A 15,094-nucleotide genomic window follows, 5' to 3' on the forward strand; every position below is an offset into this window, starting at 1 on the left:
TGAAAATAGGCCGTGCCCCAAACTCAGCTGCTTTTGTGAAGCTAACGGGAGGCTCTCAGGCTGGCGAGGACAGCGCCCTGCTAAGGCGCAGACAGGAACTATTGCCAGCCTTTCTACCGGAGTTTATAAGATGTGCAGCTTCCCCAGTTGCACCTGCAAACAGCATCACTGTCACCCCGAGACTGGCCTCTTGAGATCTCTTTCCAGGTTTTCTGCGTGTCTGACACCTGTGGTTCCACTTGGACCTCTCAACCCCTGCTCCTGTGGCCCCACAGAGGCAGTTCAGCCCACAGGACAGCTCCTCCTGTCATCCTGGGAATGATTTGAGTAGCGACTCAGTCTCCCACGTAGTGTGGCCGGCCTTGTGACTGTTAAACTATTTCTCCATAGAAATGTCACGGTCTTTCTTTGTGCAGTGGACAGGAAAAACCCCTTGGGCAGTTACCAAAGTCCTTTCAGGCCTCTGTTTCCAGAGTAGGGAGGGTTCCTCCATGCTGAAGCTGTGCCGTGGCAAGTGAATCTCCCACATAATCGAGTTTCCAGAACTGTCTTCAGCCGCCTGCACGCCAGCACCCACAGACTCAGCACTCGCGTCCACATTCGGTAATACATAGCAGTCCTCGAATCACGTACACCACCGGAACTAGCAGTAAATCTGACACCAGAGTCGGGTCCAGCCTTTCCTTTCTTTTTCTTATTTATTTTTTTAAGATGGGATTTCACCATGTTGGTCCAGCTGGTCTCAAACTCCTGACCAGGTGATCTGCCCGCCTTGGCCTCCCAAAGTGCTGGGATTACAGGCGTGAGCCACCATGCCCGGCCCAGCCTTTCCTTTCAACATTGAAAACAAACTTTTTGCTCTGGCTGTGCCTGCCACGGTGCTGAGACCGCCTCTGCAAAAATGGTAACAGAAAATTACGGCGGTGCAAGAGACAGTGAACCTAACTGACTCCATCTTGCTTCTGACCTCCAAGCTGCCCTTGTTCACTCCCGGGTGCAGGCTCAACCAACTTTGGGAGGAACTTAGTTTATAGTGTGAAAGGAAAATAAGTCTTGGCCCCCAAAAGCACTAAGCTAAAGAGAAAAGTCAAGCTGGGAACTGCTGAAGGCCAACCTGCCCCCCGTTCTATTCCTGAAAAACATGGCTACTAGGATTAGAAAGCTGCATACCTCCCTCACAGCATTTCCTGGAATCTCTTCCCCACTGCAGAGGTCTCAATGAAGCCAGTCTTGCCAACTTTCACGAGTGTCTGGTGGGCACTGTTTTTTTTTTTTTTCTGAGGCAGAGTCTCACTCTGTCGCCCAGCCTGGAGTGCAGTGGTGTGACCTTGACTTACTCCATCCCCTGCCTCCCGGGTTCAAGCAATTACTGTGCCTCCTCCTCCCAAGGAGCTGGGATTACAGGCATGCACCAACACGCCTAGCTAAATTGTTTTTGTATTTTTAGTAGAGACAGGGTTTCACCATGTTGTCCAGGCTGGTCTTGAGCTCCTGGCCTCGGTGATCTGCCTGCCTCAGCCTCCCAAAGTGCTGGGACCCCTCCCCATGCTATAGCACCCACAGATTGAGCCACTTTCCCAGTGTGGGGGTGAGGGAGCTCTGCCCTGGGCCAGAAACCCAGACGCAGCGCTGCCAGGCCCCCAGCCGAGGGGCAGGTGGCTGTGCCACCATTCAGTGGATGTGACTGAGTGCCTACTGCGTGTCTGGCAAGTCCATCTGCTGGGATAGAGTGATGGCAGAGGTGATGGTTTCTGCATGCACAGGCAGGGAGGTGGTCTGTGGCGGGGCTGGCAGGGGGTCTGGGGGTGCACCTGCTCCACCTGGGGCTGTGGGGCAGGGGAGTCCCTCTCCACTGGCCCCTGCAGTTTGAAGTCTGGGAGATGGTGTGTAGGGAGCTGCTGTTAACAGCAGCGTGAGCTCTGGGACTGGATGTCCTGGGTTCACATTCCAGCTCTGCCTCTTAAGATGCAGCCTTAGGGAAGTCACCAACTTCCTGTGCCTCAGTTTCCTCCTGGGGAAAATGGGGATGATGGTAATCTTGGCAGAGGATTGGTGAGAAGGCTGAGCACATTTAGAGCCTAACAGCTTCAGCGGGCACTTGGCCGCTGTGGGAACTCGGCGAGGGTGAGCAGTCTCCACAGGGGCCTTCTCAGCAGGCTTCATAGGACAGGATGACGTTCCTGTGCCATTTGAGATGGTTTTGGACCCTTCCTCCTCTCCCTCTTTGCCCCCTTCCCTCTTCCTTTCCCCTTCTTCCCTTTTTCCTTTTTATGGGGAGCCAGCTGGCAGGTGCTCACTTGGGGCCCTCAGCACCTGGAGTCTCACGGGCTCGGCTGCCATTGGTTGTGAGCTTAGGCAGCCCCCGCCCCTCCTGGGCCCCAGCCTCTCCATCCATAAAACCAGAAGGCTGCCTGGAAGGTTCCAGAAGCTGCTCTCGGCCCTGACCCCTGCCCACACCTGTCTGTTGAGGAGACTGGTGCCACTCTGTGGACAGCTGGTGTCCCGCCTCTTCCCGGGTCTTGGGGAAGTTACCCCTCTCCCGGGAGGAGACACACTACTGGTCCTCTGAGCAGCAGCTGAATTTTACAGAAGGGCTGTTGATGGTTTTGTTCAAAGAGGGAGAATCAGTTTGGTTCTGTGAGTCGTAACCTGCCATTCTCCAGGATGGTTCTGACCCATAAAATGAGGGCTCCTGTAAATGTCAACCCTGAAGGTTAATGGGTGCGTTTTCAGAACACTGTGCCAGGAACGACTCCAGAGGCTGCCCTGAGCGCATTCATGGGAATGGTCCTGGGGACAGGCAGCGCCTGGAATAGGCACTCCCCTGCCTGCCTCCTGTTACTGTTTGTCATCCACATCTGCAAGCTTCTGATGGATCAGGGGTCAGGTGGACGGAGAGGAAGCTTCTGAATATTTCTAATCCTCAGCTGCGTAGGAAACCACAATGAACTTAGTGGTTTCAAGGACACATATTTATCTCACGATGCAGTAGGTCTGAAGTGTGAGTGCAGCTTAGCAGGGTCCCCCGCTCAGGGTCACACCAGGCTGCAATCACGGTGCCGCCAGGGCGGTGGTCTCAGCCTAGGCTCCGCTGGGGCAGACTGTGCATCCACACTCACCAGGATGTTTGCAGTATTCAATCCCTTGCTAGCTGTTGACCAGACTTTTTGTGCCTCAGTTTCCTCCTTGGCAAAATGGGTTGATTTTTCCTGAACACAGGGCCCTCTCCCAGGGCCAGCTCACACACGGCAGCACGACCAGTTACAATCTTATGCAGTGCTGTGATGGAAGCCATGCCATTGCCTTGCTGGGCTCTGCTGATCAGACGCAGGTCCCAGGTCCCAGGTCCTGCTCACGCTCAGGGGAGATTAATCAAAGGTGTCAGCGCCTGGAGGTGGGGAACGTGGGCCACTACAGGGTCTGTCCTCCACTCTGGATTGGCCCAAGACCACTTCTTCTTCGCCCTTGAACACACAACACACACACAGGCACAAGCAGACTCAGCGCAGGCTTGAATACCACCAGGATGAGGTCATGTCAGACAAGAGGGGGCGTCTCCCACCCCTTCCACATGAGAGGCAGAGGCTAGCATCTGTTTTCTGGCTGTGGCCCTGGGCCGTCCTCCCACTGGGTCTCTGCTTCCTCATCTGTAGGCGGAGGAACTTGGACTTGGCAGGTTCCTGGACAATTCTCTGCCAAAGCCCATCCCCTTCCCCAGGCCACAGGCACCGCATTTAGGGGGTGTTCTCCCACACAACCCTCTGTACACACACACTTGAGGGTCTACTCTGTTCACCTCACAAGGCCACCTGCCCCCCTAGGGCCCCAAGAGGGGTGGCACTCTATCCTGGCAGACCCTAGGCCATGGCTGCAGCAATCAGACCAGCTTGAGCATCGGCCAGTGAAGGTGGGAAGCAGCCTAAAGCCACAGAATCGTCCACGTGGGACTCTGGACCTAGGTGCGGAGGGCACTGAGCTGACAGGGTGTGCAGCACCGCATGCCCACCAGCAAGGGACAGAGCACCCAGTCCCAGAGGGGGCCTCTGTCACAGCCCCGGCCTGTAGGATGGAGATCTCAGGTGGCCTCGAGGATGGAGGGCTGGGTGGAGCTGCCAGGCCACACACCTCAGAAAACCCAGCACGGAGTCAGCGCCCAGTCAGGTGCAGGGAACTTTCCACCCCGATGCCCACACAGGGGTCCTGCCACCAACAGGGGTTAGGTGGACACAGGCTTCTCTCAGGAACAGAATTCCCCTCCAGGAAGAATCTGCTTCTCACCTGTCATGGGCTGAGTTTTGTCCCCTCAAATCCGTGTGCACCCAGAACTTCAAAATGTGACCAGATTTGGAGCAGGGTCTCTGCAGACACAATCAGGATGAGATGACATGATACTGGGTTGGAGTGGCCCTAAATCAGATGACAGTGACATTATGAGGAGTGGACACACCCACACGCGGGAAGAGCCCGTGAAGATGGAGGCAGGGGTTGGGCTGTGGCACAAGCTGAGGAGCACTGAGGCTGGCCAGCAGTGCCCGGGCATGGGAAGGGCCAGGAGGATGCTCCCCAGGGTCTCCCTCTGCAGCGGGGCCCGCCGACACCGGGTGTTAGGCTCTGGTCTCCAGGACTGGGAGACAGTAAATACCTGTGGTGTGAGGCCCCTTCATTTGTGATACTTTCTAACAGCAAGCTCGTTTCATGATTAGGAGCCGAATACATCCCCGATTAGAAGTGGAGTTTTGTGTTTCCAAAGCTCCCTCCTGTCCTCACATCCCCACAGCAGGAGGGGTGACGGTGAGGATGGCTGTTCAGAAGCAGAGCCCGTTACTGTTGTCTGTGGTGCTGGCATGGCGGAAGGGGAACTGCCAAAGCGGCGGCCTCTTAGGAAGGCTTCTCTTACAGCCTGGCCTGCCTGCCCCGCTGGGGTCCCATCGACCCAGCACTGCTACACTGTGGCTAGACCCAGCAGAGGCTCTGGCGATCGATCAGGTTGGGCACAGGGCAACGCCCTGGGCTTCCCTCTGGCCGTGTCACTGGGGGATTGGAGGCCAGGAGCTCCCAGTTCCATGGGGCCCACCAACCCAGCTACCCCTGGTTCCTGGGCGTTCTCTGCCCCTGTAACTCCCAAGCCCGAGGCCCAAAACCCAGGCCTCTCCTCCCTGTTATAAATTCAAGGCCACTTCCCAGGCCTCACCTTAGTTGACTTCCACAGCACTTACTGGGGGCCCCTCGGGCTTCCTGAGGCTTCCAGAAGCTTCCTCTAGTCTCTTTGGCCTGGGTCCCAGCTCCTGGTTCCCTCCTGTGTCCCCGAATCTCTGGCTGTTCTTTGGTGCCCTGGCTGCTTCTCCACCCTCCTAAATGTCGAGGTTCTGGGAGGCTCTGAGCCCCTCTTGTTCTTACCCTCCTGGCTAGCTTTGTCTCCAGCAAGCCTCACACGCAGCTCCGTGCCAAGGCTTGCAAACCTCAGCTTGTCCTGGCCTCACTCCCGAGCTGCAGGACAGGGCATCTTCCCCTGGCTCCCGAGCCCCCAGCGCCCTCTGCAGCCCCGCACCCACCCATGCCTGCTCTCTCTTGCTTCGCCTCCAGCCTCTGCGCCTGTGAGTGATTTCCTGTGCCCAGTACACTCTTTCCCTGGCACCCAGCCCTTGCCCAGGGCCTGCTTTCCTCGCTGGCTCCTGAGTTGGTGGGCATCTTGGTGGTGGCTGCTGGGCAGGTCTCAGGGTGGGGCAGGGACTGCATCACGGGTCTGCACTGCATGGAATTGACATGGCATGGTGCAAGCCCCTCAGCCTGGCATTCAGTGCTGTTTCCATGCAGCTCATGCCCCCACCTTCTAGGCTTTCCCCATGGCCCACCTGAGTCTCTTGCAGCTCCCGCAGGGCTGAGCAATGGCCCCCATTCACTGAGGCAGTGAGTCTTCTCTGCCGGGGCTTGCTCCTTTTCCCGCCAGGTCCCTGCCCAGCTTTACTGCCTTCCCTCTTCCTCCTAGGGATGGGCTGCTGCCCTCCTCCCCTGGAGCTGGCATAGCTCCAGCCTCTCAGCCGGCAGCTCCTGCCCCACCCACTCATGTCCCGACCTGGGCTCCATGCTGACCCCTAGCGTGCACGGAGGTCCTGCCATTCCTTGGGTGTGGACCTATGCTGAGTCAGCATTCACCTGCACTAGCTCACCCCATCCACTTGGGAGGAAGGCCCCATCATCCTCCCTGTGGGGAAGAGGGCCTGACGCTTGGCAGAGCTCTTCTGGGTCTCAAGGGTCTGCTCCAAATCCTTGCTCCTGCCCCTGCCACACTCCATGCAACCTGGCCACACCTGCAATCTGCACTCTGAGGTGGCAGCCCTGCCCTGCTGGTGCCAGCCCCTCTGCCTCACCACCCCAGTCCCTGAGCTCCCTGGGGCTGGGCACCACTTCTCTGGATTCTAAATCGGCCCCCGCAGGGTACCCGTTCCTGCATCCACTGCTTCGCCCAGCCTCCTGATCTGGGTCCTGCTGATTCTGGTCATGACTCTTCTGCTCAACCCACCCTCCCCTTCATGCTGCCCCAGATGCAGAGGAATGCCTCCTCTATGTCCCACTCCCTCCACCCATGACAGCTGATATGTCCTCTCTCCTGGCTGCATGAGCTCTCAGGAAGAGGCAGTGCTACACTGAGGGCCCAGGAAGCCTCTCTAGGTCCCTGTCCCCCACCTTCCAAAGGAGGGCTAGGACAGAGGTCGCAGAAATCGTGGCTGGAACAGACTTCTGACCCGGCACTACTCTGGCTGTACCCCTCAGACTTGCATCTTCCATCTTCGAACAGGAGCCTGCAGCCCCTGAGAAGGTGGCATCTGCCTGTGGGAAGTCACATGCACTGAGGCTGATGCAGGTGCTCCAGGCTCAAGGGTGCAGGAGGAGCCTCCCGCCCTGGGAGGCCAGAGCTCAGCCCCAGCTCTGCCACACTGACCTCCCGGCACTTCTGCGGCCTAGGCATCTTCGTCTGTAAGACGTGGGGTGGATGGAGAGCCGCAGGGGTCCCCTGTGGCCCTGAACAGGCAGCTGGTGTGGGGGGCACAGTTCATGCCCTGGCAGGGGAGGGGAGCAGCAAATGTGCACCAGCTGCACTGTTTTCTGCCTGCACAACCCCAAGAGATGGGTGTCCTCACTCACCTGATCATTCAGATGAGGAAGCAGAGACAGGCTGAGACACTTGCCCAAGGCGGCTGGTATGGCTGGGCTCTGTGTTCCCACCCAGATCTCATCTTGAACAGTAATCTCCAGGTGTGGAGGGAGAGACCTGGTGGGAGGTGACTGGATTGTGGGGCGGTTCCCCCAAGTTGTTCCGGTGATAGTGAGGGAGTTCTCATGAGATCTGATGGTTCTGTCAGGGGCTCTTCCTCGTCCTCACTTCTCTCTCCCGCCGCCATGTGAGACATGCCTGCTTCCCCTTCCACCATAGGCCTCCGCAGCCATGCAGAATGGAATCAATTAAACCTCTTTCGTTTATACATTACCTAGTCTTGGGTATTTCCTTGTAGCAGTGTGAGAATGGAAGAATACACACAGCAAGCCACAGCACCAGAGTTGGGGACCAGGGCAGTGTGGCTCCAAGTATGTGCTCCTGATGAGGACACGGGACACCAGCTAGAGAAGGGGCTCTCCCTGCTTTCATGGGACATTCACAAGGAGACCTGGTGCTCAGTGCCACATCTGGGGGCCTCCCTGTGACCAGGGCCCGTGGGCGTCACAAGCTCCTGAGGGGCTGTGCCCTGCTGGGAGTATGGGCTGCGGAAATACTTTCAACAGAAGCGTAGCAGAAGGGATTTCTCCCAAACCCTCTGCTACCCAGAAAACCGTGTGGACTGGAATTCTGCATTTTTCTAACAGTCTGTTTAGCCAGACCCTGACTCCACCAAAAACAAGCCCTCAGCCAACTGCTGGGGTGGGAGGTGATGACTGTCCTTCCAGCCCGGGCACCGCCCCACGCTCAGTGCCGATTTGACCTCACTTAACCTTTGCTGCTGGGCTCTGCCACATCCCAGGGTCCCTGTGTGACCCGGGCAGGCGCCTCCCCCCTCAGCCTGGGGTCCTCTCCAGCCGGGAGGGGATGGCCCTTCCCCAGGGGAGGTTGCCAAGTGCTGTGTGTGCACTTCCTCCGTGGAATTCTCACCTCCCGGGCCAGGCCCTGGGTGGGAGGAGGCTGCTGGCCCCACGTGGCCTCCCCCGCTGGAGGCTCTGCCAGAACCCACGTCTGCAGTGCTTGGAGCCATTTCTTGGCACAAATATAAAACACAACTCCACTCTCTCGTGCTCCAAATGAGAAATGCTGCTTGGGGAGCTGGGCTGGCCTGTCCGCCGGCCCTCGGTCAGCCGCCTGCCACAGGGGGGCTACGGGAACCTCATAGCAGAGCTTCCCACAGGAAGCACGGGTGGGATTGCCAGCAGACTGGCCTGGGATGGAGCTTCCCCACTGGAACAGAGCTGGCTGTGGACAGGGAGTCAGCTGCCACCTGGGGGGACGAGGAGGCCTGTGGCCGAAGCAGGTTGCTGCCTGGCCTGGGCCTGGAGGCCAGCAAGTGCCTCCCAGGGTTCCCCAGCTCTGAGCCCCCACAGCTGGATGGAGCTGTGCTCCCCGCAGAAGTGTGGCCAGCGCCGGGCAGGCACTGGGGGTCTTTCCCTCCACCTCAGTCCTTGCCTACATGGGCACAGCAGAGGGCCTGCTCACACCATGGGAGCCCCTGACCGGGCAGCACCAGGCTGTGTCCCCACTCGGAAAGTGAACAAAGAGGGACACATCCATTTGAGGGGCTGCCTGATAGTTTGGAAGCCCGGAATCTCCTGAAGTGAATTATCCTGCGGAGTTACAGCGTCTGCAGAAGGATGCGGCTGATAACCCCGGGAGGGGCGACTGCGAGCCCAAAGCACTTCCGTCCTCCGCCGGGGCCCCCTGAGCTCAGGGTGCATCCTCGAGACCACCCTGCCTCCTTCCCCTTTCTTTCCCCTTTCCCTCCTGGCCTTTCTCCTCTTTCTCCTTCTTTCTGTTTCCTTCTTTCCTGGCTGAAGCCAGAATTCGTTTCTGCTGCTTGCTTTAGAAAAGGGTTGACACAGGCAAGCTTGCTGGGACCCTGGGTCCTGCCCCTGGCCACCTGGAGGCAGGGCTGCTGTCCGTGTACAGACAGGAGTCCAGGCAAAGCCTGAGGACACTGTGCGTTCTGGCCTCAGCTCTGTCACCCGCCCCATCTCCGGGTGACTGATGGATCTGGCAGGAGGAAGAGCCTTGAGCCCGGAAAGCCCAGGCCCCCAGGAAGCTTCGGTGTGGCCTCACATCTGGCAGGCTTTTTTTTTTTTTTTTTCCTTGAGGTGGAGTTTTGCTCTTGTCGAGAGACTGGAGTGCAAAGGTGCAATATCGGCCCACTCCAACCTCCATCTCCTGGGTTCAAGTGATTCTCCTGCCTCGGCCTCCCGAGTAGCTGGAATTACAGGTGCCCGCCACCATACCCAGCTAATTTTTGTGTTTTTAGAGAGATGGGGTTTCACCATGTTGGCCAGGCTGGGCTCAAACTCTTGACCTCAGGTGATCTGCATGCCTCGGCCTCCCAGAATACTGGGATTACAGGTGTGAGCCACCACACCTGGCCTCACATCTGGCAGGTTTTGTAGCTCAGGTTTCGTGTGGGGTCCCGAGGCAGCCCCTGGGCAGTTTCCTGTGGCTGTGGGAGGGTAAGGAGGGGCTTTAGGGACGAGATCTTGTTATTAGAAGGGACTGCGGCTGGAGCTTGACCTGCTGGGGCCCTGCGGGTGGCTCTGGGTGCCATGGGTTGTGTCTGCTGTGTGGATTATATCTTGGGCCTGGGGAGCCCACAGGAGTCTCCAGGCCCCCTCCCACGTGACCCCCAGCCAGGCCTAGCCACCTGGCCCCCTCTGCTGGGCTGCGGAGTTGAACCTGAAGGCTGCTCGGAGTCACTGCTCAGACATTCAGGAATGTCTGTGGGACTGGATGGAAGGGACCCAGTCCTCAGCCCTCGTGGCCGGGGTCTGGCTGACCAACTGTGGCCATAAGGTTTCGGTGACTCGGTCTGTAGGTCCCCCGGGAATGTGAGGGGCTGGCCACGTGCACCTCCCATGAGCCCACAAACAACCCTGTGTTTGCTGCTAGATCCCAAGGCTTTGGGCCTTCCCGGCCTCGCGTGTAAGACGGTGGCTGTCCCAGAGTGGCAGTGGGGAGTGAGCAGCTATGTAAGGTGTCCAGGCAGGGGCACACGGGCAGCTTTGTGTGAAGTGGGCAGCCTTGGGCCAGGTTCCCTAGAAGCAGAGCTGAGATGGGGATTCCTAGTCATATGATTGGGGGTGCGTGCTTCCTGAGAAGCTGCTCCCTGCCCCATCCCCGAGCCCAGGGCGGCACTGACTGTGGGCAGCTTTCCCTTGCAGGGGGTGCTCCCAGCTGCCGGGAGGGCCAGTGGCCCTGAAGGGGCCTGGTCAGGGCCAACAGTTTGTTGTTTGTCCCCATTTCACAGATGAAGCAACTGAGGTTTGGAGAGACCCAGGGACTTGCCTAGGCCCCACAGCACACCCAGGAGAGGCGATGCTGGGGTCCTGCGCCACATCGCCATTCTCACCAGGAGGAGGTCCTTGTTTGCTGCGTCCAGTGACCCCATCCCCATGCTGCAGGCAGGAGACCACAGCCAGGTGTGAGCCATAGAGAGGCCGCATCACGGGGAAGCGAGAGCGGCGGTGTTGCCGTCTGGGTGGCAGAGGCGCTCACTTGATTCTGCCCTACATGGGGCTCCAAGACACGCCTTGCCAGAGGCTGTGGTCCCTTGGCGTGGCACCCGAGGGGGTGGCCACGTGGGCTAGAGCGTGAGTCTGAGTGACGTGGCATCCCCATGGAGATGCCATGGGGAGTGGGTACCTGTGTCTGCAGCTCCAGAGCGAGGTCCGGGCTGGACATGGACACAGGAGCCATGCCATGGAGGGGCTTGGCCATAAGGTTTGTCTGCAGCTGTGACAGATTACCGGGAACTCCGTGGCAGGAATGGCTCAGACATGTGCTGGGCTCTCACTGGACTCAGGTATCCAGTTCCTGTGGGCTGAGGTCAAGGTGTCGGCAGGGCTGGGTCCTCCTGGAGGTTCCCGGGGAGAATCTGTTCCCTGCCTTTTCCTGAGTTCCTGTGCTAGGGGCCCTTCCTCCATCTCGCTGTGTCCCCTGACGTTTCTCAGCCATGTCCCCTTCGATGGGCCTCTTCTGTCCCTGGCTCCACACTGAAGGCTCCTGTGATCTCACGGCCCACCTGCCAGTCCAGATGGCCTCCCTCCAGGATCAGCGGTGAGCTGCTTACATGCCTGTGTGGCTTCTCCGACCCTTGGCCACGAGGCCTCACACAGTCACAGGTCTTGGAGATTTGCACTGGGATGTCCTCAGTGAGGGGAATTATTCTGCTGACCCCTGATGGCAACTGGAGCGGTGGGAGGGGAGGAGACCACCGGGATGTGTTTGTAGAGAAGCATGTACCTTAGGGGGTGTCAGGAGAAGAGGGCCTGGGAAGGAGAAAGCATTTGGTTTGGACATGTTGGGTGGGAGGTGCCTGTGGATGGCAGGGTGGAGATGGTGGTGAAGGTAGGGGGCTGCCCTGGGAGTCTGGCACATGGAGGCCAAGGAGGGAGTTGTGGGGTGGAAGGGGACACAGGCTCCTCAAGGTCCTGGGTCTGCACTGCTCCCCACCCTCCTCCTGTGCCTGAGCAGCCACGGCAGTGACCAGCAGGGACCATCGTCATCCAGTGAGGACAGAGAGAAGCTGAGTCTGGCCTGAGATGTCCTGGGGGATGAGTTGTCCTGGGGTCCCACTGGTGAAGGATGAGCGTGGAGATGGGCCAGGAGCCTGCTCCCTGCAATTGCGCATGGCGCAGAAGGTCAGGAATAGCCTGGCTGCCCCGTGGGAGACTGGTTACTCCCATCTGGTCCAGCAGAAGCCCAGGCAGTCTCGTGGCAGCATGGGGCGGGGGCGGTGTCTATGCTGAGGGATGTGGCCCAGAATGCCATGAGCTTTAATAATAGCGCTTACAGCAGTGTGTGGACCTGTTCCTGAAAACGCACACAGTCTGGGAAACGTCTGGAGGGACAGGCCTGAAAACTTTAAGAGCACTTGGATCCTGGGGGCAGGTTACGGGGTCTGCACCTGCAGTTTCACTGACTGTGGGAGTCAGAATGATGACGCCCCCCAAAAGGATACCCACCTCTTCATCTCTAAAAGCTGTGCCTATGCCCTTACATGGGAAGGGGACGTCGCTGAAGTGCTCACAGATCTTGCGATCAGGAGGTTATCCTGGTTTGGTGCCTGTCATTATCCCAAAAGCCAGGATCTGAATTGTCAAAATCCTGAAAGTCACAGTCCCCAAAGTCAAAAATCCCTAATATCCGATTGAACCCCGAAACCATGATGATAGGTTTAGAGTTAGGTTCAGTTAAGGCTTCTTAAATGCATTTCAGGTGTTGCAGTAAAGTTTGTTTTAGAACCCATTGCCAGAGAACTGGTGGAGATGGGGTTACAATTCCATGAGGACTTAGTCATCCCCAGAGAATCCTTACCCATCCACTCATCCATCCATCCATCCATCCACACATCCATCCATCCACACATCCATCCATCCATCTATCCATCCATCCATCCACTCATCCATCCGTCCATCCATCCATCCATCCATCCATCCATCCATCCATCCACACATCCATCCATCCATCCACACATCCATCCATCCATCCACCCATCCATCCATCCACTAGTCCATCCATCCATCCACTCATCCATCCATCCTCTCATCCATCCATCCACTCATCCATCCATCCATCCATCCCTCCCTCCATCCATCCATCCCTCCCTCCATCCATCCATCCATCCACACATCCATCCATCCATCCATCCATCCACTCATCCATCCATCCATCCACTCACCCATCCATCCATCCATCCACTCATCCATCCATCCATCCATCCACACATCCATCCACACATCCATCCATCCACTCATCCATCCATCCATCCATCTATCCCTCCCTCCCTCCATCCATCCATCCATCCCTCCCTCCCTCCATCCATCCATCATCCGTCTATCCATCCACACATCCATCCATCCACTCATCCATCCATCCATCCATCCATCCATCCATCCATCCATCCACACATCCACCCATCCATCCATCCATTCATCCATCCATCCACACATCCATCCATCCATTCATCCATCCATCCATCCATCCACTCATCCATCCATCCATCCATCCACACATCCATCCATCCACTCATCCATCCATCCATCCATCCACTTATCCATCCATCCACACATCCATCCATCCACTCATCCATCCCTCTATCCCTCCCTCCCTCCATCCATCCCTCCCTCCCTCCATCCACCCATCCATCCCTCTATCCCTCCCTCCATCCATCCATCCATCCATCCCTCCCTCCCTCCATCCATCCATCCCTCCCTCCATCCACCCATCCATCCCTCTATCCCTCCCTCCATCCATCCATCCATCCCTCCCTCCCTCCATCCATCCATCCCTCCCTCCATCCATCCACACATCCATCCATCCATCCATCCACACATCCCTACATCCACTCATCTATCCATCCATCCACTCATCCATCCATCCATCCATCCACATATCCATCCATCCATCCATCCATCCACATACCATCCATCCATCCACATATCCATCCATCCATCCATCCATCCATCCATCCATCCATCCATCCATCCACACATCCATCCATTCATCCATCCATTCATCCATCCATTCACACATCCATCCATTCATCCATCCATCCACTCATCCGTCCATCCACTCATCCATCCACCCATCCACTCATCCATCCATCCATCCACTCATCCATCCGTCCATCCACCCATCCATCTATCCACTTGTTCTTCTTAGCAGCTCCCCAGGCAGGTGCAGTTACTATGCTGATTTTATAGAGGAGGAAATTGGGGCTGGAACACAGCCAACTAAGGTAACCAGCTGGGGTGGGAGTGAGCAGTTCCCCACACTCCTAACTAACCACTGTGTCCTGCTACCTTTCAGAGAGAAGCTTATGTCACAGCCAAATAAATGAAAACAAGAAGGGGTCCAGGCTCCTTCAACTCTGAAAGATGGGTTTTTAGAGCCTCAGATGGCCCCTGAACCTTGTGAGTACAAAGCTCTACCTACAGCATGGGGCCCTGAAGAGTGCAGGCAGCTGTCTCTGCTGCTCCTGGGAAATCCTCCTGGGGGTTCAGCACGGGGTCTCCCAGGCCCAGACATGGGGCTTTTGGGAGCTTAGGGAGATGGGCTGACTCCCTCTCCAGCTCTGCCTATCTGTCTAGGGTTCAGAGATACCTTCTGGAACAAGGTAGCACAGTGCAGTGCACCTGAGGCCTGGCCCAGCCTGCAGGAAGCCAGGGACCCTGGAGCAAGTGGAGGGCAGGGGGCCCAGGGCTCTAGCCTGAAGGGGTCTAGGGCGGAGGGCTCCAAGCTCACCTGTATGCTCCCCACCGGAATCCTGAAAAACTCGTGCCTCCTCATATATCCTAAGGGTGCTACCTCAACTTTTCTATTGTAAGTTTAAATGGTGACCAAAAGTGGTGTAACAGTTAAAATGGTGCCATTTTTTATGGCGTAGGAATTTTACCCATCCTAAGGTGGTAGACAGTAATCTGTCATTGTCTTTTAATTTATTTTATTTTATTTTTGAGATGGAGTTTCAGTGTTGTTGCCCAGGCTGGAGTGCAGTGGTGAGATCTCGGCTCACTGCAACCTCCACCTCCTGGGTTCAAGTGATTCTCCTGCCTCAGCCTCCTGAATAGCTAGGATTACAGTCATGCACCATTACACCTGGCTAATTTTTGTATTTTTAATAGAGGTGGGGTTTCACCATGTTGACTCGGCTGGTTTCAAACTCCTGGCCACAAGTGATTTGCCCACCTTGGCCTCCAGAAGTGCTGGGATTACAGGTGTAAGCCACCTTGCCTGGCCCATCACCGTATACAGATTCCAACTTCCTAATTGGAAAGAGCCCATTGTTTTTGATCTACTGTCTTGTAAGATACCCATTACAGACATAATTATATGAATTGAAATAAGTTTTAA

The 15,094-nt window shown here is 57.0% G+C and overlaps 1 long non-coding RNA gene across 1 annotated transcript; it reads right to left on the reverse strand.

Moving 5' to 3' along the window:
* Positions 1-674: 674 nt before the first annotated feature.
* On the reverse strand, positions 675-5,963 carry LOC118152368 (uncharacterized). Its single transcript, XR_004741117.3, has 3 exons — positions 5,853-5,963; positions 4,279-4,407; positions 675-3,464 (listed from the first exon to the last, which is right to left on the reverse strand). It is a non-coding gene; the product is annotated as an uncharacterized LOC118152368 (long non-coding RNA).
* Positions 5,964-15,094: the final 9,131 nt, after the last annotated feature.

Source organism: Callithrix jacchus, chromosome 3 (assembly GCF_049354715.1).
Source record: "Callithrix jacchus isolate 240 chromosome 3, calJac240_pri, whole genome shotgun sequence".
Classification (NCBI taxonomy): Eukaryota; Metazoa; Chordata; class Mammalia; order Primates; family Cebidae; genus Callithrix; species Callithrix jacchus.